Below are 24,276 nucleotides of genomic sequence, written 5' to 3'. Positions count from 1 at the left end.
CGATGTTTTATCGAATCCAGATCTCTGTTCCGGCCACCCACTGCATTGACTGCATTTCTTATCTCATTCCAGAGCCTCCTCTTGTCAGTCGGGGTAGTCTTCTGGTGCTGCAGCCTCCTATACCTGGCCATATAGGCCTCTACGAGGGCCTCCTTCTCCTCCATCGAAAACCTTGCCTCCCTAGTCGCCTTGGCCTTCCCCTGTGACGATGCCCTCTGTTTCCCGGACTGTGAAGCCCTACTCTGTCCGCCACTGGGCCCAGCCACTTGTTCATCTTGAACCAAGTGGCTGGGTCCACCCACCGCTTCCACCCCCGCTTCCTGCCCCCCTTCCTGCCATGTTCCTCTCCCCCTCCCTCTCCTCCCCCCTCTACCTCTCCCCTGCCTGGCCTCCATCTGTTCCCTAAACTAAACCCCAAATAATCAAACAAAAAGTGAGTGTGATGAAATGAAAGGGGGTCAAAATAAAGAACTAAAAAGACAAAAAAAGTGCTGAAAGTGTGAGAGGGATGTAAAAAAACAAAGAGGGTAAGGAGTATTTAAATAAACCAAAAGAAGAAGAAGACTAAAAGGAGGATATGTAAACTAAATGTAACTAGGGGATGGGTATGGGATGGGTATGGGGTATGGGATAAGAGTAAATTGGATGAAAGGGAATGGGATGAAAGGGAATGGGGTATGGAGTGTAGTATGAGAGGGTAGGGGGTATGGAGTGTATGTAGTGTTATTGATAAGTGTATGTATGTATTGAATGTGTTTGCGTGTAAATGTGTTACGTGTACAGAAAAATCACTCGCTCGCTAACTCACACTACTACTAATTCTCACTAACACACTACTACTAATTCTCACTAACAAACACTCCCACTAACTCTCACTAACTACCACTAACTGACGCTCCCACTAACAACTCTCACTAACAACTCCCACTCCCACTAACTCACTCACGCTCCCACTAACAGACTCTCTCCCACTCCCACTAACTCCCACTAACTCACTCATGATAACACTAACAACTGACTCTCTCACGCTAACACTAACTCACTCACAATAATGCACCAACTCTCTAAACTTAAACCTCCAATCTCCAAAGACCCACCAGCAACACAGTCAAAGAAGCCCTGCTTGTGTGGTGCTTATATACCCTGTGTAAATGTTTAATGATGTACCAATTTCCGTTGTAAATTGTGTTCAGGTGTGCTTTATTAGCAATTAATATTAGTGCAATGTGTATTAGTTGTGTGAATTTGCGCATGCTCATTTGGAGTTAGTATTTGTGGAATGTGTAGAATGCGATGATGTCATAGTGGTCGTTTTCTCTAACATTGTCCAATAGTATTCTTTTTAAATGTGAATTTGCGATGGTGTGTTATTAGTGAAGTGTTGTATATGTATGTTTGTCCTAATATATAGTGATATTGAATGCGATTATTTTTCTAGTGTATGTATATATTTTTTATTCCTTGTTGTTATTTTGCGAATTTCCGCATCTTAAAGTATATGCGTATTCCCCGTATTAAATTTTATTAAAAATCCCCCCGCTTGTGAATGTGTAATGCTTGTGTGCTTTGTTGATTGATTGTTGTTGTGACATTTGCGGCGTGTTATTGTTGTGCATGATGTGGTATGCATCATATGACCGAGCTGTGCGTATTCCCGCGAGATCGAGTGTTAGGTGAAAAAAGCTATTTTTTTGCTTTCCCATTGATCTCTATGGGAGACTGTCTAACGCGGGCAGGATTCCGCGTGTGACATACACGCGTTAGGAGCATCGTTAGATGGTCTTTTTTGAACTCTAAATACCCGAGTCAAGCAATGCCGTGCGTTAGACATAAAACACGCGTGGCGTTAGAAACCCATCTACCGCCGAACTCCAAATCTAGCCGATAGTAATTTAGGAAGGCAAACCATTTTATAAAGGGCAATGCGACCAGATAGTGAAAGAGGGAGGTTTTGCCAATTTTTCAAATTCTTTTTAATTTTGTTCAATATTGGAATGATGTTGAGATTATACCACATATCTGGGTTAGAGGAAATCATGATACCCAGATATCTAAAAGAGCCAGTCACTACTCTAAATGGTATATTCATAAGGGAATCCTTAGATTGCTTAATCCAGAGAAGTTCGGATTTTGAGGTATTCACCCTGTAGCCAGAAAAAGAGCCAAATTGATCAATAATTGACACTAGTTTAGGGATGTTTATAGAGGTATTAGAAATATATATTAAGATGTCATCGGCATAGAGTGCTATTTTCATCTCTTTCTTACCAATCTTGATGTCGTTGAGATGTTGTCTAATAAAAATAGCCAAGGGCTCGATAGAGATATTAAGACAAGGGGAGAGAGAGGGCACCCCTGACGAGTTCCTCTTTTGAGAAAAATATCTGAGGAGATCAAACCGTTGACTAGCAACCTAGTGGAAGCTGTTTTGTATAGATTGTTAACAAATTTAACACACCAACTGTATATATCACTTTAGGTGAAATCATCTTGTCAACAAAATATCTCTTTTTAATAGGTGCCTGCTTCAAAACAATTGTTGATCAGTAAACACTTTTTGAAGTGTCCTTCCAATATTACTTGTAACATCTATCCAAATTCTTGAATGTTGAGTTCCATTTGAAATATAGATAATGTAGCAGTGTATAGCTGACTGCCCTACCCTGGTAGAAGGGGTGTTGGAATCTTGCAAGATGCAGCCACCAAAGTCCCAACAGTCCAGACATGCTTATGAGAGGCTAACAGCAGCCTTCTATAAATGTGTATCTATAATTTTCAGAAATGGATGATGAATATTTATGGTGATAATTGGCAGATTATCATCACCTGGGTTGCAGCAACTGGTATGGTGACCTGTCACAGCCACTGCCTGGACATGATCCCCTTTACCAGTGTTTTTCTAACTCTACCCAGCAGGAGATGATTTGCAGAATTACCTTGGAGGAGAACAGGTTAGATAACCACAATGACTGAGCATCTGACTAGATCACCTGTACTGTACTTTATAAACACTAAAACCCTATTTCAAAGTATAGTCTAAAAAAATATAATAATCCAACAATCCAAATGAAAATGAATCAGTTCATTTATTGCTTAGAGTTGAGTACTTTGTGGGAAAAAATAATAATTTTTAAATCCTTGTGAAAAATAAAAGTGATCCTTAAATGTGGAAAATAAAATAAAAGATAAATGTGATCCTTAATGTTAATTTAAAAAAAATAATATCGCTTGTGAAAATGGTCAAGAAAAAATTAAAACTAGAAAATATATATAGAAAAATATATAAAAATAAATCCAAAAAGATGCAAAAATATACGTAATAAGTATGTGTGTTCCTCATCCAAAAATAAAATAAGGAGAAGACAAAGTCCTAAAAGAAATGGAATATATATAGAGTAAGACTATTAATCAGTTCTGATTTTAAATCGGTTAAACGTATCTGGGAAGATATCAAACTATGCATTTTTTTTTTTTTTATATAAATTTTTATTGAGGTTCAAATCAAGGCATACAAGCAGTGTTTGTCAGTCAGTGATAAAGACAGAAACATAAATTCACTGTAAACAACCAGGATAGGTAGAGAAGTGCAACAAGTATTCATATGACAACTTACACATGTACTACAAAAGATAATTGCCTAATACACCATATACCCTCTAAATGACTCACGAGGCCACACTTGGACCTCTCAGTATTGCGGTGAATGTATAATAATGGTGGGTAATCTCAGATCGAAGGAGACCACTCTTGGGTCTCACATAATGAACCTCATTTTATTTTTACGTAACCCATCTGCGGTTCAGACATATAATATGGATTATAACTGTGTAAGAAAGAACTATCTTTAAACATTAAACATTTGAACAAGGTTGCGGCATAGGCAAGATAAGCCGCACAGTACGTCCCCCTATACTAGGTGGCTCCTTATTTGGGTTAAAAAAAAAAAAGAAAAAATTTAGCAGGATTAGTAAGTTACAAGGTATATAGAAAACAGAATGCTCTGGGGTCAGTTCTACAAATATAGTGTGCTAACATTAAAATAAAGGTGGTCATCTCTAAAGTGAAATATTTAGCCCACACAGGGGGTGTTTGAGGGATGTTTGTTTAACATATGGAAGTTATTTTTTGCTCAAACATGAGACTAATGTGAGAGAGAGCCTGTAATCAAAACACAGGTAGCTTGGTATGCAGGCCTTGATTTATATTAGCCCAGATCTGTTATAGAAAGTAGGAACATGATCTGAGAGGTGTTGGCTTGGTATATTGGAGTTATAATCAGTTCTAGCCTGTGTCTGCTATATAGGAAAGGCTTACGTTAAGATATATATAGGGTCTTGAAATTATTAACAATAACAACAATAACAGCCAGGGCGCTGTTGATGTGTAGGCTTGTGGTGTGCATTAAAGCCATACTCATGTATCACCATATCAGGAGGTGTCCAAAGGAAATAAATCAACTGTTATCATTAGTTATACCTCAGATTGTATGGGCTCATACTACAGTGGATCTGTAATGATACTGCTTACAGTTTATGTAGCTTGACTAGACCTGTTGATAAGGTCTCACCACTGCCTAACACTACTCAGTCCCCACTTAGTTTTACATCTAGAGTGCTCAGCACACCGCACTGCCTCGGTCACTGGCAGCACGGCAAAATGCCCAGCAATCCAGAGAATTTATCATGAGCCGTGAGAGCCGTACTCAGCTTGAGCAAGACAATAAGGCTTATTGTTATGTATGCTACCATGACGATAGCATACTTCTAAAATTGGCTCCATACCCTAAATCTTTTTAAGATTCACATTTAGGCTCTTCTGACCCATAGAATATAATGTAAGAGACATACATTTACAGCTAACAATATTTCTGTATGAGAATTAAGGCAAAGTATGGAATGAATTATAACTAAACACAAGGTACATACATGGGTCTGCTTAAGAAAACTTTGGAATAATTCCTGCAAAGGTAACTCTTAATCAATGCAAATGGTTAACTTTAGGGAAAAAAAAACAAAAAAAACAGTATCAGTTGTAACAAGAGGAGTTAGTACCATATATACAACCGCCATTAATATCAACCACTTTTACAGCTGAATTAAAGCCTGTTGTGCAAAAGGATCTCAGTAATGTGCTCCATAAAAAAAAAAAAAGTTTTAGAGTAAATATAGACTAATCTTGAGTTATATGGAGGGAGTATGAAATAAACTGAATAAGGAAAAATAAAGATTTATACTAAAAAAAAAATCTGTAGGTATTTCAGTACAAGAGTCCCAAGATAAACTTATGTAAAGGCAGCAGATATAGTCCGTCAAGCATCAGGTCAAGTGTTAATAGCCCTGTGCCCATTATCAGCATTATCCAATCCCAAGTCTGATGCGCTGTGATAAATTGTCCAGCAGTTGAATCAGTCTTGTTTGAGCTCCCTGGGTGTTGTATTGGGAGATATATTTCAAGTTATATGGATCCCTTGGGGCAATACAAGCCAGTAGCACTGATGAGTATGGAAGCCTCCCAACTTGCGACCAACCCACATCTCTGCTCCGGGTATACAACCACATGGACTGCAAGGTCTCTGTACTTTCTAAGAAGACCAGGGGCCAAGATTGTAAGCAATTACCTGGCTTTTGCTGCGTGTGTAAGCTCAAACCCTCCAGAGCGTTAGACAAGTCAACCGCATTTTGCTCACGGTCTCCAGTTTCCACTTCAGATTGCTGTGATGCGGGCAGGCCACATGCGGGTGGATGAAGGGTAACAATAGGACACTGAGCCGCCAGCGGCTCCAATTCATGGCACTTCGCATCTGGAGAGCAAGACCGCCCAATAGACTCTACGTGGGGGACAGTAAGGTTGGTAAGCGCCGCGAGGAGCAGGGAGCTGAGATCTCGTTCAAGCTGTTTGTAGTGGCATGATACCGCTTCCTTAATGGTGCGCTCCCACGCCTCCACAGCCGCCATGGCATCCATGTTGTGCTCGCTTCAAGGCTCTCCCTCCGCTAAAGCGGATGCAATCAGTTGTGTAACGATCTAAGGATTCCTCACATAAGAGACAGACCCAGAGCAAACTAGTCCTGCTACCCCCGAACACGGGGGGGAGTGTTACTAATAATCTTGTTAGGCCGCCGTTCGCAATCCTTCACTGTTATAGATTATGCAGTTCCCAGTAGGATAAATGGTAATATTTGGTAGCATTCGATTTAGCTAAGCTTACCCCTGTAAGTTGAGTTATTTTTAGGTAGAAGATGATGAATATAAGGAAGATAAGCAGCAGATTGTCAAAAATCTATACGGAGCTCTCCATTTTGCGGCTTGTCATGGTCGTTGGTTGGACCCGCCCCAAACTATGCATTTTTAAGTACTAAAATCAACACTATACTCTATACGAATAGACAGAATAACAAATTGTAAGTACACGTAGAACATAGTAAGAGGTAGAATAAAGGTATTTGTTTAAATTATCTTCTGATTAATAATATTTTAAATGTGATACTCTTCAGCTGCATTCAAACCACAGATAGATTGAGAAGGACCATAACAAACATACAATCAGTACATGGATATATAATTTAATCCTTGCTGTTGTGTATCACTGGTAAAAAATGTACCAACCACTAAACAAAATGGAAAGCAGGTATTTTTAGGAAGTTTACAAATTGTATGATTCTACGGATTAGCACGCAAACAATAAGGTTTTTTTTCCCAGTTTGCACTCTCCATTAAAGTCTATGGGAAGAAGAAATTAGCTCGGTCGCGATATCCAAAGTCCCGAAGTTAGCAAACATTGTACTTTCAACTTGTACTACGCGGGCTAACGCGCATGTTTTAAAAGTTTACTTCTAGCTGTGTTTGTGAGCAAGCGAAAGCGCTAAACAGTGCACCATTTGTAATCTAGCCCTATGTGTGTGTATGTATATATATATATATATATATATATATATACGCATGTGTATTTATGTGTTTATATGTGTTAAATGTATATACATTCATACATACAAATATAAACACATATATACACATGTGCATATATATATATACATATATACACACACATATATACCATTTTGAGCCCTTTCGAGTTAAATACCTATTAACATGCAATTTCATTTTTATTACATTTAAATTTGTTTAATGTGTTTTGAATAGAAATACCTTCTTACATTCCAACGTTCTTCACATAAAAGAAAATTTTCTTTGTATTTTTAAATACATATTTCTATACGAATATATATATCAATATATATATATATATATATATATATATATATACATACTGTATATATATATATATATATATATTTATATATATACATACAACAGAGGGTTTTTTTGGTTACGCACACCACAAAAGGACTGTTTAAACTTAACACACATATTGTGGGAGTGCTACCAAAGTGACCAAAATAATTACAAAACAACAAAAGATATTTTGGTGCACATCCAACCACTTAAGTCCACTCTTTCATGGCATATTAGTATATGCTTCTGTCTGCCAAATATACTTACATAGCTTCTAATAAGATTGGGATAAACATCTCGCAATAATATGAGCTTATATTTGTGCTGCAAAAACAAATATACTTCTATCTGCTAAATATATTTACATAGTTCAAATAAAATTGAGATTAACATCTTGCAATAGTATTGACTTATATTTATGCTGCAAAATTTTTTTTGCTTTTTAAAAAATGCCTTTAAATGAAATGGGATCTTAGTCACACAATATGATCATATTCTGCTAAGCCAGTCTACCACTTACAAGGTGTCCCACATCAGACCGGTCCTATACTAACCAGTTTCCACACTGCAGCAAGTCATGTCTACACAGTGTGAAGCTTTCTAGCTTATTGAGTATATTTATCAGGAACACACCTGGGCTGGGTGGCGTGCAGTAACCAAAGGGGAGGGATTTGGTCAGCTCCCTATTTAAGAAATACAACAGAGGGGTTTTTTGGTTACGCACACCACAAAAGGACTGTTTAAACTTAACACACATATTGTGGGAGTGCTACCAAAGTGACCAAAATAATTACAAAACAACAAAAGATATTTTGGTGCACATCCAACCACTTAAGTCCACTCTTTCATGGCATTGCAGTGTGGAAACTGGTTAGTATAGGACCGGTCTGATGTGGGACACCTTGTAAGTGGTAGACTGGCTTAGCAGAATATGATCATATTGTGCGACTAAGATCCCATTTCATTTAAAGGCATTTTTTAAAAAGCAAAAAAAATTTTTTTACTATTGCAAGATGTTAATCTCAATTTTATTTGAACTATGTAAATATATTTAGCAGATAGAAGTATATTTGTTTTTGCAGCACAAATATAAGCTCATATTATTGCGAGATGTTTATCCCAATCTTATTAGAAGCTATGTAAGTATATTTGGCAGACAGAAGCATATACTAATATGCCATGAAAGAGTGGAATTAAGTGGTTGGATGTGCACCAAAATATCTTTTGTTGTTTTATATATATATATATATATATATATATATGTATATATACCGTGTATAAATATATATATATATATATACATATATATATATATATATATATATATAAATAGACCTGTGTATATTCATAAAGATATATAGATATATATTTTTAAAATATTTAAAAATACAAAAAACATTTTCTTCTATGTGAAGCACATTGGAATGTAAAGTATTAATAACTACCTTTGGCTTTAGCGCTGTTGGTCAAATGCAATGTCAGGTTAGCACACAAGCAATAAGTGTTAGGTTTTGTTAGCAGCATGCCCCATTAAAGTCTATGTGGAGAAGAGGTAAACACGGTCACAATATCCGAAGTCCTGAACATAGCCCACATTTTTACTTTTAACTTGTAATAGGCGCATAAACACGCCCACGTTAAAATTTTACTTTGAACAAAACAAATATTTAGCGTGCCATTTGTAATCTGGCCCATACAGGGAGTGCAGAATTATTAGGCAAGTTGTATTTTTGAGGATTCATTTTATTATTGAACAACAACCATGTTCTCAATGAACCCAAAAAACTCTCAAAGCTGAATAGTTTTGGAAGTAGTTTTTAGTTTGTTTTTAGTTATAGCTATTTTAGGGGGATATCTGTGTGTGCAGGTGACTATTACTGTGCATAATTATTAGGCAACTTAACAAAAAACAAATATATACCCATTTCAATTATTTATTTTTACCAGTGAAACCAATATAACATCTCAACATTCACAAATATACATTTCTGACATTCAAAAACAAAACAAAAACAAATCAGTGACCAATATAGCCACCTTTCTTTGCAAGGACACTCAAAGCCTGCCATCCATAGATTCTGTCAGTGTTTTGATCTGTTCACCATCAACATTGCGTGCAGCAGCAACCACAGCCTCCCAGACACTGTTCAGAGAGGTGTACTGTTTTCCCTCCTTGTAAATCTCACATTTGATGATGGACCACAGGTTCTCAATGGGGTTCAGATCAGGTGAACAAGGAGGCCATGTCATTAGATTTTCTTCTTTTATACCCTTTCTTGCCAGCCACGCTGTGGAGTACTTGGACGCGTGTGATGGAGCATTGTCCTGCATGAAAATCATGTTTTTCTTGAAGGATGCAGACTTCTTCCTGTACCACTGCTTGAAGCAGGTGTCTTCCAGAAACTGGCAGTAGGACTGGGTGTTGAGCTTGACTCCATCCTCAACCCGAAAAGGCCCCACAAGCTCATCTTTGATGATACCAGCCCAAACCAGTACTCCACCTCCACCTTGCTGGCGTCTGAGTCGGACTGGAGCTCTGTGCCCTTTACCAATCCAGCCACGGGCCCATCCATCTGGCCCATCAAGACTCACTCTCATTTCATCAGTCCATAAAACCTTAGAAAAATCAGTCTTGAGATATTTCTTGGCCCAGTCTTGACGTTTCAGCTTGTGTGTCTTGTTCAGTGGTGGTCGTCTTTCAGCCTTTCTTACCTTGGCCATGTCTCTGAGTATTGCACACCTTGTGCTTTTGGGCACTCCAGTGATGTTGCAGCTCTGAAATATGGCCAAACTGGTGGCAAGTGGCATCTTGGCAGCTGCACGCTTGACTTTTCTCAGTTCATGGGCAGTTATTTTGCGCCTTGGTTTTTCCACACGCTTCTTGCGACCCTGTTGACTATTTTGAATGAAACGCTTGATTGTTCGATGATCACGCTTCAGAAGCTTTGCAATTTTAAGAGTGCTGCATCCCTCTGCAAGATATCTCACTATTTTTGACTTTTCTGAGCCTGTCAAGTCTTTCTTTTGACCCATTTTGCCAAAGGGAAGGAAGTTGCCTAATAATTATGCACACCTGATATAGGGTGTTGATGTCATTAGACCTCACCCCTTCTCATTACAGAGATGCACATCACCTAATATGCTTAATTGGTAGTAGGCTTTCGAGCCTATACAGCTTGGAGTAAGACAACATGCATAAAGAGGATGATGTGGTCAAAATACTAATTTGCCTAATAATTCTGCACTCCCTGTAGACTTTTGTATATTTACGTGGCATATAACAACTATTTTGTTAATGACATAATGAAATTGAGGACTTTGTACCTTATATTTCTTCTAAAGGGAGTAGTTGTGAGTTATTGGATAGCTATAAAATAGGCATGAGGCTGTACAAAGGAAAAAGAGGCCAGAAAACATATGGGGCTAGATTACAAGTGGCTCTGTATTTTTCTTCCCCAAATGCGAAAACTCTGCTAGAGTTAAGCTTTTTGCGCTATTTGGGTTGTGTTCATATTACAAGTTTAATTTTTTTTTTTTATTTTGCGCAAGTGGTAAACCGAATAGCGCAGAAATCCTAAGAGATTTCATGTGCGCGTGCATGTATCCCCCATAGAAATCAATGGGGGAAAAAAGTACAAAAAAAACCTAAGACCTCAGATCGCGCAAACACCATCACATTTTTGCATTCCCCATAGAAGTCAATGAAGAAAAAAATTGGAGAATAAAAAACATTGCGCAAACAACAAAGCATTTTCGCATTAGCAAGTATGAAATATTTACAGTAGCTACATATGTAAAATCTTTATTAAATATAAATATTGCATATATATGTCTTTACATATTTTCATCTACATAAAGGCAAAGGGCTCTAATGCACTTATATACATATATATTTATGTGTTTATATATCTATATATATCTGTCAATACATATATACACATATAAATACATAAATATATATGTACACATACAGTATATAGACATATCTATATACATATAAATACATCTTTAGCAATGTATCTGCATGTATCTCATTCTCTATGTTAAAGTACTGGCGGCTTTTTTTTATCTTACACCTGAGATCTCATATCTTTGATCCATTATAACTTTTTTGTGCAATCATTTTAATTAGACAGAGTTAATATTATTGTAACTGTACTTTTAAAGATTGGAGACAGTGGCACTACTCAGTGTGATAGCAGGATCTTTATATCTCTTTAGAAACTACAGGGGGATAGTCTAATCTCCTCCCAGTACTACCCACTCCAAGTAAATATTAACCAAATACAGTAAGGAGCTAAGAAGGGGAGTTTGGGGTGCAGTTATTTCTAAAATGTAACGTTTATTTAAATAGATTAAGATCTACTTATTAGTATAAGACAAAGATTGAGGCTAGTGATAGATAAACACTGCTTAGTGGTACCACTTAAAGGGACATAATACTCATATGCTAAATCACTTGCTGTCTGTTGGCTGCTGCTGTCGGCTGAAAGTGTATTGGACTTCACAATTGATTCAACAGACTGTCTGTTCAATTCACGCATAGTGGACTCTCATACTGTGGTGCCATTTTCCATTCTTATTATTATTTTAAGCATTGTATGTTTTATATTATAAGCATTGTATGTTTCATATATTATATGGTCATTTTAGGACCTAGTAGCGCCCTCTGGTGTTCTTTGCACCTTTCTGTTTCTTTTTCAAACTGATGCAGTATAACTGTAAAAAGCTGACAGGAAAATATTACCTGAGAATCTATATGTAAAAAAGGAAGATATTTTACCTCACAATTTCATTAGCTTAGCAGAGTAAGTTCTGTGTAAAAAGTTATACTTCACCTGCTCCCAGCTGCAGGTAAAAATAAAAAAAAATGAAGAAATGAAGAGCAGCCAATCAGCATCAGCAGTGCTGAGGTCATGAACTCTTACTGTGATCTCATGAGATTTGACTTAACTCTCAGGAGATTTCATAGTAAGCTTCCTTTACCTGATTGGTTAAATAATATGAGAGTTCACGAGGCTCATCCCCTAAGCTGTCCCAGGACAGACACACTAAAATGCTGCTTAGAATCCTTTGCAATGGGAGGTGGCTACTGAGGAACTTTTGAGGTAAAATATCTTTCTTTTTTACATAAAGATGTTCAGGAGATATTTTCTAGTCAGCTTTTTACAGCTATGCTGCATCACTTTCAAGTGTTTAAACATTTGGGTATTATGGCCCTTTAATGTTTGTATGGGGGGGGGTTAGCAATGAACTGTTTAAGAGGGCTTAGAAACAGCAAGGTTTTGAGATTTTAAGATATGTTCCCCATTACACACTAAGGGTCGCTCTTGGACCTATCTTAGCTATAAATGCAAAAGTAAGGGGAGTTGGCTTATTGCCATGGCCACTCTGGGACCTTAGCTTGTAGGGATAAATAAATAGCAGCTGGAAGGGAATACCACTGTAAAGTAGGAGGCATATATACATCAATTGAGGTGAGATATAATACAGAGGAGAAAGCTCAAATAAGGAAGGGAATTATAAGGCAATTCTCAAAATAGCTACTTATCTAGAGGTGATATTAAAAGTAGATGGCAATAAAATGCCGGTGCGTCATAGTGATAATGAAACTTAGTATTTGTACTATATTGTGCTTATGGTCTCCTATAAGCTCTCCTGAACCTTTATGTATTTTTAGTTAGAGCTTGAGTCGGATTTATAACTGGAAGGCAGTAAAATATCTTAGCCCTAATCATCAAAGATGAAAGTGGATTAAAAAGGTCTAATGATTATTATATGTGTCTTGCTGTCTCGGCCGCTGACAGCGCAACAGATATTTTACTAATTAGGATGAGGATCAAGGTAAAATAAAAAGATGGCTTATTCCCAGTAGGGGGACATTTATGCCTATGTTCTATTGAATAAGGAACAGGACCATAGCAGATGTCTAAGATTAAATTGAGAATGTCACTGTGTTACAATAAATAGGATGAGAAATGTATACCTTGAACATAATCGGCCCTCCCATTAATTATTTTGGAAAATTACAGTGAGCTCATCACCAGCGTACTGAGTATTAAACACATACTTTTAGGTTATTAAAATAACTTGAGATGAACAAGTAGGGAGTGACTCATATAAGGGATAGGTAAGAAGACAGAACAATTAGCATGCAGATAAATACAAACATATATACAGAGCGTCAATTCTGCTAATATAACTAATATGTAAAATAATATGTAAAATATAGATAGTAGGCATATAGCTTATGAAATGCAAGATAACCATTCCTCTCATTTATCTGAACATTAAACAGATGCTAAGAATGTCACTCTATATGGTATGGTCATTTCTAATAGTACATATGTACAGTTGGCATGGGTTGTATTATCCTGAATGCTTAACTAAATGTCAGAATTAAAATATTTCAGTTAGTTTAAGTGTTCTCAGTGTCCCATTCCTCAGATCACCACATGGTCATGCTAGAAATCGATCCACTCAGAGCCTAGGTCACGCTATAGCAGTTTACATAGTAAATATGGAGATCCACAAAGTGTGCTGTGGGATTCTGCTGTACTGCCGCTTATTAACCCACTCCAGTCCTCAACCTAACAGTCCCCGTAGCGTTCTGTGAGAGTCTACAGCTGAGGACCCAAGATAGATGAAACATGACTCTGTGTGTATCTAGCCATCTAAAGTTTCCCTTCATCTGTGTGTCTAAAGCTTGCTTAGAGAAATAGAAAGCTGGTTCACTAGGTTGTGGAGGCAGATGATCGGCCAGTATGCAGTCCTCCGGTGTAAACATAGCAGGATAGTGAAAGTGGAAATATCTCTGCAAGGTCTCAATATCGCTAAGCAATTCAGCAGAAACTCCTGTTGTTGGGTCAGTAGGTGCTTGAGGGCAACATACATGAATATCACTCTGTGGATTCCTTTCTTCCACATACTGATCTGTGCTTGGCTGTATTACTGCTACCTCTGACTTCAGGGTGTGACAAAGATCATCAAAGCATTTACACATTTGCTGCTCTAGACCCTCCAGAAGGGCTTTTATGGAGTTATAGTAGGTTTTACGGTCCATAATGAGGCTAAATGAGCAAACTGCAACTGCAGTCCTTGGTTGACAATGTGTAATCTCCAAGTAGTAGTACGCCACTTCTCAATTATGTATGTCTAACCCTGGAATGGTGGGAAGGAGGACATTAGATTTAAGCTGCAAGTGAGCGATAGCTCTTGTGTCACTTAAGCGTATCGCAAGACTGTTCACTGTGGGCTATGTATTACTGGGACCTTATTGCATCAGAGCTGTTATATAGGGTTATCTCTATGTGTAAATGGTCCTTCCAGCTCAGTGTAGGAGCAGGTCTGATGCTTGGTGTTGCGTCACTTGTATAGGAGCCATGATGAGTTTATATGGCCTTCGCGGTTGACACTTGTTACAGTGTGAATGGCAGCAGAAGATTGCTAATGGATCTCCACCTGATCAAATATGTGTCGCAGACGGTGTATCAAAATAGGTATCAGCTGTAGAAGTTACTCTAATCTGCTCCGGTTTGCTCTGTAGGATGTTATTGTCTGAGTTGCGTCACAAATAATGGCCTCACTGCTTGAAGGCCTAAAGGTTGGTAGCCAGTTTTTGTTGTGCGTAAGCCATACACAGATCATTTTGCCCCAGGGCTGATAGAGTTGGTCCAGATGAGGCATAAGTCGCAATACTTGCTACCGAGATTAGTGCTCTATTACACAGAAAAAATCACTATTATCTCCTGGAGCTACATAGATGTGTGTCTGCTCTCCTTCCCAGTTAGCTCTGCCCCCTGTTGTCACACTTTTATGAATATCTCTATAATTGCATTCATAGAAACACCCAATAATTGTTTTTATTATTCATACCTCTTGAATGTATACTGTTTAGAAGGTATATCCACTTAGTTTCTGCTTGTAGTATTAATTTTGTAGGATCTTCACCCCTAATGCCTGACTTGTTTTGTTCAAGTCCCCAACAAGTTGTTTTTATTGCCATTGTAATGATAGTAAAAGTGTTTAGCTACTGTGGTTAATTTTTTTTCCTTTTGTAGATCCTTAGGAGCATTCCTAATATTACACAAGTGTAATGATCCTAGTTCCAAAATTCCTAGTTGACATTCCTACATAAAAAAGTTCTCACATCCACATGATATGAAGTAGATTAAGTTTGTTTGTTTTTTAAGAGTTTTTATTGAGATAATCAAAAAGGTACAACATAAGTTGTAAATCAAACAGAAGGTAAGGTGGGGACATGCAGGTCCCAAATGAGTAGTTTCACATACAAGCCAGTTTACTAACGTGCATATATCATTGAGTATGAGTATGGTCAGGTTATGCAGATACAGTCTATTTGAACTAGGTAGGGAGGGGGCAGGAGACGTGGGGGATGCCGTGGAAATGGGGCAGAAGGATGAGGGAGGGGATTTACATCAGGTTATAGGGATGGATGTCTGTTCTGACTGTATAATTAGCGACAAAGGGGAATGGGGTGAAACCAAATTTATCCTATCTTGAGAGTCTGGTCATTTGCAGTAGCATTAGGTAGCCACAGGGTGTTAAATTTGTCCTTCCAGTCAGCACAGATAAGGTTGAATAGATCAGAGTTATTCAACGATTGAAATATGTATTTTTCTATTGTGTGTAAGTAGGCCATGGTATTTAAGATCTCTGTCCACTTTGGGGGATAACTTTTTTTCCAGGATCTAGCAATACTGGACTTAACTGCTGAAAATATGTATATACAGAGGAAACTATGGTATTTGGGTAAAATGTGTGTGCCTATATGCAGGAGGGTTAGAGCAGGTGTATTTGGTAGGGGGATCCCCATCCTAGAGAGGGTGAGGAAGCTTTTGTTCCAAATGGGTTTGATCTTGGGGTATCTCCACCAAATGTGCAATAGGTTTCCAGACTGACCGCAATTACGCATAGTACCAATGTGAGATAAGCTTATACTATGTCTCATATAGCGTAATGCAGTGTAGTGCTTTTTTGGTAAGCATGAGGATACGTTGCCATGTTTGAGAGGAGACAGTATTATCCAATTGGGTTTCCAACCGGTGTAAGTGAGGTGCTAATTCTGAAGGAGAAGCTCCCTTCAATAGGTCATAGTGTGTGGACAGTGGTTTGGGTAGCCTGCCTCCTTGTTTCCAGATGGGGGGGGATGATGTAGGGGTGAAGCCCCAGCTGAATAAGAAGCTTTTAATCCTAAGGAATTGAAAGTGCAGCTAGGGAGGTATGTTGGTGGGGTTCTCTAGCTGTTACATTGTAAGGAATCGACCTTGTGAGGTGGGGGAACCACAAGTCGGAGACCTGTCTTACTCATAACTGTGCCCATTTGTTAGGATGGGTTTCCAGGAGGCCTGTGAGTACACCAGCAATAGAGGTGATGGCAGATGGATGCTGAGCTATTTATTGGCCTAAGCTTGTCCCAAAATTAAAGGCATTCTATAATTATGGGGTTTGTGATTTCGAGGGTCTTGCTGCAATGAGCAGGGGTCCAAATTAGGTCTCATAGGTGAATATGGAAAAGGATTAAGGCTTGCTCGATGTCCCTCTATTTAATGGGAGAGTGCATTACCTCCCACTGGGAGATGTGAGTAAGCATCGCCTCTTTGTAGTATTTTACTATGGACAGGGAAGCAAGTCCTCCAAAATGCTTAGGGTATTGTAGGGTCCTATGTGTGATCCTAGGTGTTTTGCCCTGCCATATGTATTTTGTAAATTCACTTTGGAACTGTAGTAAGAAGTGCTTGGGGACTCTAAGGGGGAGACATCGGAAAAGATAGGTAAGTTTAGGTAGATCCAGGAGATAAATTTATCATTTCATTTATGTTTGAGGTTTCTAAGTTCCATAAGTAGGGGGAGGAAGTTGTCCCTTATCATCTGAGGGATATTATTGGATAGCTTAATCACCAAATGCTTTATACACTTATCTTGTCAGTTCCTGGTGAAGTTATATTTATCTTTTAGCTGTTGGATACACTCTGGGGGAAGAGTATATCTCGGTTTTGGCCAGGTTAAGCTTATAAAAGGAGAGATTTCCAAAGGATTCAAGAATTTCCATGAGTCTGGGGATGGTTTTCGCCAGTGCTGCTGAGAATATTGTGATGTCATCAGCAAATAACGAGATCTTGTGCGTCTTGTCGAACAAGGTGATTCCCTCTAACTGCCTATACGACCTTATCTGTTCGGCAAGAGGTTCAACAGCAAGGTCAAACAGAAAGGAAGAAAAGGGGCAACCATGACAAGTGCCGTTGGAGATCAGGAATGGTGGTGAATGAAAGCCTAATCCCTTCACTGTCGCAGTAGGTGTGTAATAGAGGGATTGGATTACGGATAATGATTTGGGTGGATTTAAAGGCCTTAAGGACTTTCCAGAGATAGTTCCATAGAATCCGGTCAATAGCCTTCTCAACATCCAGCGAGATGACGAGAAAGGCTTGTTTTGCCTCGCAGACTCGCATAAGACGTTATGGAGGCGCCTGCTATTATCTGGGCTCTTTATAACCTGTTTAATCTTGAGTATAGTAAAGGGGGAAGACAGTAGTTTGCGCTGCTCAGTCGAGAGTGTTGGGAGGTTCAGAGAGTTCAGGAAAAAGCGGGTAGTGTGTAGGGAAGCCGGGTTTGGATTTTCAGATCACTCAATGTTGCATAGGCTTTCACCAATTTGTGTGGGGATCTGAGGGTTTTGTCAGTGTGTCAGATTTGATGGATTCGGGAGGCAGCACTGGTTTGATGGCGTAATTTATTGGCTAGTAAAGTATCAGCTTTGTTGCTTTTGTGGTAGAATAATTGTTTCAGTTTGAAAAGGTTAATTTGTGTTCTACATAATTCAAGTTGGCAAATATGGTTTTAAATATCAGTGATTTGGGTTGTGGTGAACGCGGAGGGGGAGGAATAGTTAAGAGATTCAAGGGTTCTAAGTTTGCCCTGGGCTTGCGCTAGAGAGAGGCCTGTTTGCTTTTTAAGGTGAGCCTGTTTGTGAATAATGTAACCTCTGGCTGCAGCCTTAATTGCACCCAGAGTATGTCGTCTCTAGTGAGTGAATTGTCGTTGATCTGAATGAGTTCAATTATGTCTCTTCGCATTTCTTCCCGAAAGGGGACGTCAGAGAAAATATGGTGTGGTAAGTGCCAGGTGGCTTTAGATCTATTTATATCTCTGGAGTATAGATCAACAGAAACGTGATCATGGTCTGACCAGGGGCAAATAGAGATATCAGTCCGTCTAATGAAGTTTTAAGGTTTTATCTAGGCAAAATATGTAGTCCAGTCTAGAGTATGTTTTGTATCGGTGAGAGTAGTGAATGTAGTCTCTGTCTCTTGGGTGGAAGGATATCCAAATATCATAGTATCCAAATTGAGTCATGATGGTTCTAAATTTGAGGGTCAGATGCGGGTGAACACTTTTTATCATGGGCTCCTGACTTCCTATCCATGTTGCTATCCCATACCCTGTTTAACTTGCTATACTAAGTGAAGGATTCTTCTTAAGCATTTGGGCTGGTGTACATTGGGCAGGTATACGGAGACCAGGGTGTAGGTTACATGGTCCAACTTGCAGGCTAAGGCTACATATCTGGCCTGGGGGTCTCTAACCACCTGTATCTGTTCAAACGCTAATCTTTTATGGATTAAAATAGCTGCACCCCTAGAATGAATGGGGGGTTTTCAATGGTGATATAGACGTTGGAGTGAAATCTGCTCCAATACAGAGTCAAAACATTATAAACAGACACCTTTGCTAACCAACCTCAAACAAGTGTAACGTCTTATCTAATAGATTATGTTTTTACTTTGGCAGTTAATATATTGTCTGATTTTTCTTATATTCCCAAATCTATCTTTTATTTCTTGTTTTTTACACATATGTTTACATACCCTGCAATGTCCAAATGCTATAGAGTCGCCAATATCTCTCATAATGGCTTCTAACCCACTTGTTTTTAAGATTTGGCCTTTTTCTATAGCTAATGTTTGGACTATCTGGGATTATAGATTTAGTAATGGGATCACTCGGAAGTAACTGCCAATGTTTCTCCAAGATAGATTTTATTGTATTTGAATGTGTTGAATATGTTCTGATAAATTTCACCTCATTGTCATATTCTCTCACATTTCTTTTCCTAGGTATTATGTCTATTATGGTCAGGGTCCTATGGTATGCTCTACTAAGGGATCTTAGGCTATAACCTCTTTGAAGAAGTCTCTGAGTTCTAATGCCGCTGTCTTGATGGATTCAAGATCAGAGCAGTTTCTTCTAAGTCTTAAGTATTCCCCTATAGGTTGACCTCATATAGTAGGCATGGTTGCTGCTAGCTAGCAGGTTACTGTTGGTTGCTGTTGTTTTTCTATACAATTTTAATACAGTAAGTATGTGATTTAGAGATGACAACATCTAGAAAATGAATCTTATGCAAATCATGGTTAACTGTGAGTTTTAATCCCATCTCGTTGGAGTTAAGGGTTGCCACAACATTTTCCAAAGCTTCCAAGGGACCTCACCAGAACATAAGAATGTCATCTATATATCTAATACATAAATTAAGGTATTTAGTAAATTCTGACATATTTTCATTTAATACCATACTTGCTTCCCACCAACCTAAATACAAATTTGCATATGTGGGTGCACAGGCAGTGTCCATCGCAGTCCCACATACTTGTAAATAAAACTGGTTATTAAATAAAAAATAATTATGTGTCAGGATAAACTGGAGTAGACTTAGAATTAATTATTTCTCTTTTGGTTTCAAGGTATCATCTAGGTTTAGGATATGGCCTTCATCCCCAAATCAGTTTTAATGCTAGTGTACAGAGATTCCACATCTAGGGTGACCAGTATTGTCTCAGGTTTAAGTTCTCTATTGTTAATTTTATTTAGAACATCCATAGTTTCCCTTGTGTGTGATGGTAAACTGTATACTTTGTTCCTCAGCCTAGCATCAACATATTTGCTAGCTTTCTCACACAGTGAGAGATTGCCTGAGACTATTGTTCTCCCTGGTGGATTATTTAAATCCTTATGTACTTTGGGGAGAAAATAAATTGCGGCTACCCTTGCATTAGGAATTATTAGGAATTCCGTTTCCATATCATCTATGGTGCCCTCATTCCATGCTTCAATTATAATTCTATTGTATTTTTTTTACAAAGTCTGAGGTAGAGTTAGAGAAATGTTTTCTGTAATTGTTGGTTGTGAGTAGTTGATTCATGGCTTCTTTTTCATACTTATCTTTTGACCATTGTACTATATTTCCGCCCTTATATCTAGATTAAATAATCAAATTTTCCCAGGATTGTATATCTTTCATAGCCAAATTCTCTTCTTTGGTCATATTATGGGAAGTTGTTGTGGCTACGAAATCCTTGAAATCCTCACACACCATATTTAAAAAGTCTCTATTTCAGGAGCTGCCCTCTTGGGAGGTACACATGTTGATTTCTTTTTTAAAATCATTCTCCAATCTATTGAATAATTGGATTCAAAGAGTAAGCTTTCCAAATCTCTCAAAGTTTGTTCCTCACTAGGTGGCATCATAATGTTTAAATTAATATTTTTCTCATGAAAAGATGTGCATCTTTAATTACCTTGAACTTATCAATGTTATTGGTAGGAACAAAGCGTAATCCATTTTGCAGTGTGGATATATGGGCAGATGGCAGTTCCTTATTTGTTAGATTAATAATTAATAGTTTTTCTTCCTCTGTCCCCTACCCTGTCCTCTGCTTGTCTGAGTTCTTTGGGGTCTGGGATGAATGGAAATCTGCCCCTTCTTTTATGTCTAAAGGGATAGGTATTAAAGATGGTGTTAAGTGTAAATTATTAGTAGAACACTCTTTGCCTGAGTTATCCAAATCACTTTCTTCACCTGAGGTTTCTGAATCTGATTCATTATTCATATTGCTTTTGGCCCAATTATATACTTTATTATTCTGGTAGTCAAGGAGATCTCTGTTAATCTTTATTTCCCTTTTAAATAAGATTGATCTGAAAAATCTTCTAGTTTCTCAAAAGTGTTCAAATCTGCAGTTATTTTCCTGACCTCAGTGGTGATCATTTTAACTTTTTCAGTTTCATAATTAACCATCAGTTGAATTAATTTAATAGACCATTCAGTTAAGATTTCTTCCCATTCTTACTTAGTCTTCAGACATATCATCATAGGCAGGGAATAGTTTAATTCTTAGGCCTCTAGTACCTATATTGTTATCAATATGAAAAATTTCATACCCAAATTCCACTGTTTTTTCATTTGTTTTTTAATGGTTTTCTTAATTTTTTTGAGGGACTCAAACCATGATGAGTTAGTTACATGAACACTTGCACTCTTAGATTTGAATTCTAAGTAAGGTGACCATATTGCCGCTTTAAAAAGGGACACATATGAAAAATACATATGTTAGGGCTATTTTCAGGGATGTTTAAAGAATTGTTTTGTATAAGCACTCTGACATATGTATTTTCATATGTGTCCCTTTTTAAAGCAACAATATTGTCAGCCTAATTCTAAGGTATCTTTCTCAAGTTTATCAGACCATTTTTTTTATTTCCTTACTTAGGTCAAATTCTGCCACTGTATTTTGTAATGTATTTATTTTTAGTGTTTTGTGCAACTTTTTTGTTTCTGAAAAAGAGTTAACCACAGCTCTGAGATTGCGCTAAGGATTGAAACGTAAATCGATATTGCTAGCGAAAAGACGATATCGCTTGTGCAAAACAGTTTGCGCCTCACTTGTAATCTAGCCCATGGTAGTTCAAATCTTCTGTAATAATAGTATAATTCTTAGTGCTATCACTTAAAAATGTTCATTTAGATGAGGTCCCCTGCTAATGCTCTCCCCTAGCTGAATCTCACATTTATAGGCCTGTGTAGTTCAGTAGATTAGTTGATTGAAGAATGAGAGATAAGTGAGTTCCAGGTGTAAACTGTTAAATTCAGACTGAGATCAAAGGGATGGAATTACAAACAGATACAATTAGTCCAAATTGAGTGGCGTTAATCAATTTGGCAAATATAGCAGATTAGAAAATGCGGCATTCTGTGAAAAGGATTTGATGAGATAGAAGTCTTGTACCAAACACAGTTTAAAAATGTAAAAACGGACCAGGAAAGCTGTTATTGCTAAGGGAGAAAAGCGTGTACCTAAAACAGAGAGAGCAGGGTTAGTTTCAGATGTTAGTAAGCAGCACTGTGTTCATTGTGTATAATTGTTAGTGCTATAACTTTAAACAGGTTTACTTAGAAAGATGGAGTTCCCTACAAGTGTTCACCTCACACCATCTGCACATCTACATATGGGGAGCACTTATTCTTGCTTAGCATGGAAACTCACCTACTAAATCTTGTGATGCTGCCCAACTGATAAATGCTGTGTTTAAAATGTTAAAAACATTGACACAAATTTTAAAAATGTGTTTTATCAGTGATATTTTATCTGCACCAAAAGAGCTTAGCTATACATTGCAGTCCATTCAGACAGCAAAATGGGTTAAACTGTCTATGATCCATTCATAAATGGGAAATACATTTGTGCAGCTTTGTTGAGTTGTAGCATCAGAACATTCCACAAACTGACTTTAATCATATTAATTATTAATACAGTAATTATATCACATTAAACAGTAATTGTTTCTAACTTTATTTTTAACCAATCGTTTTACTTTACCCAACCTATTATTTTTCTTATAATGAAATCGCAGTCGCTGAGTCCATGTGAGTCACACCTTGTCTGGGCTGCATGCCACAGTGCTTAGTGCCTTAGTGCAACTCCCATTCAGCCCTTCATAAATACAGCACTGCGGCACCTCAGAACTCACAGTCATCTGGAATCACAGAAAGGTAAGTGCCATCTAATGCTATAACATCCTGCGACTACAGGGACATCAAGTCAAGCTATCAGAAGCCAGAATAAGATGATTCCTTGATGAAATGTTTGTCATAAATTGCCGTTACATTTCATTTATACCCAGTACATTGTACGTTATATACACATCCGTGATGCCATTTGTAGAGGCTTCTGTAAAGAGGCAAAATCAGAGCATTGCAGAGTGTCGTAGAAGAGATAAGAAAGAAAAAATATATACAATATCTACTAGAAAAAAAATGTAGCGTTATATAAAAAAATTATTAAATATAAAAAAAAAAAATGGCCTTCGTGTTGATTGATGCCAGTTTTTAGTGATGCTATTAGGTGACATGCAATTAATCTACTCCAAAACCTCATTTTTGTGCATGATACTTTAAGGTTAGTTAGATGTGCGTCAAAGAAACAATGGCTGATTACGGAAAAAAAGTAAAAGTAAAAAACTTTTTTTAATTCAAATTATTTTAAAAAAAAGTCTGCAAACATCGTAACATTACTAATGAGGCAGACCCGCCAGCTGGCATGTCACATGACACATAAAAAGTCATTTTGTCTCTTTAAGGGATTTAAACAAGGGCATTATCAGTATAGGGGCCATGAATTTGTGTTGGGTTATGGATTCTGTTCTCAAGTGTAAAAGTGCTTAATATTATGTATTTTTAGCTTCAAATGATAGAGAAAGAAACATTTGTATCTCTTTGATGAAATTACCATCCAATATAGTGGGGTAATGTCAGTTGTTTTGACCATGTGCAAAGCCAATGTTGCATCAGATCATTTTTAGGGGTCTTGGGTAGTAAACTAAAAAGTGTTGTATCAGGTTTATCAAGTCTTTTTAGTGTTGGAATTTGATATGTGAAAAATGGACCTGTGTTTTGTTAAAAGACCATTAAAGACAGTATAATTGTATAATTGTATAATTAACACATGCATAATAATAAGACAATGAAATAGCAATTTAATAAGCATTCGATTTTTTTCTGATAAATACATTTTTTCCACATTTTTCGGCCCTCAGTTTCATGTGACAGCCAATCACAGACTAGTATACATATACACTGTGAAATTGTGCACATTCTCAGCATTAGCTGGTACCTCAGAAAGTGTGCATATAAAAGTTTGTGCAAAAATTGATAATGGAAGTAAATTGAAAAGTAAATTTAAATTAA

This window comes from Bombina bombina, chromosome 1, assembly GCF_027579735.1.
Source record: "Bombina bombina isolate aBomBom1 chromosome 1, aBomBom1.pri, whole genome shotgun sequence".
Lineage (NCBI taxonomy): Eukaryota > Metazoa > Chordata > Amphibia > Anura > Bombinatoridae > Bombina > Bombina bombina.
The sequence above is the reverse complement of the archived record's forward strand: the minus strand, read 5'-3'. Positions refer to the sequence as shown.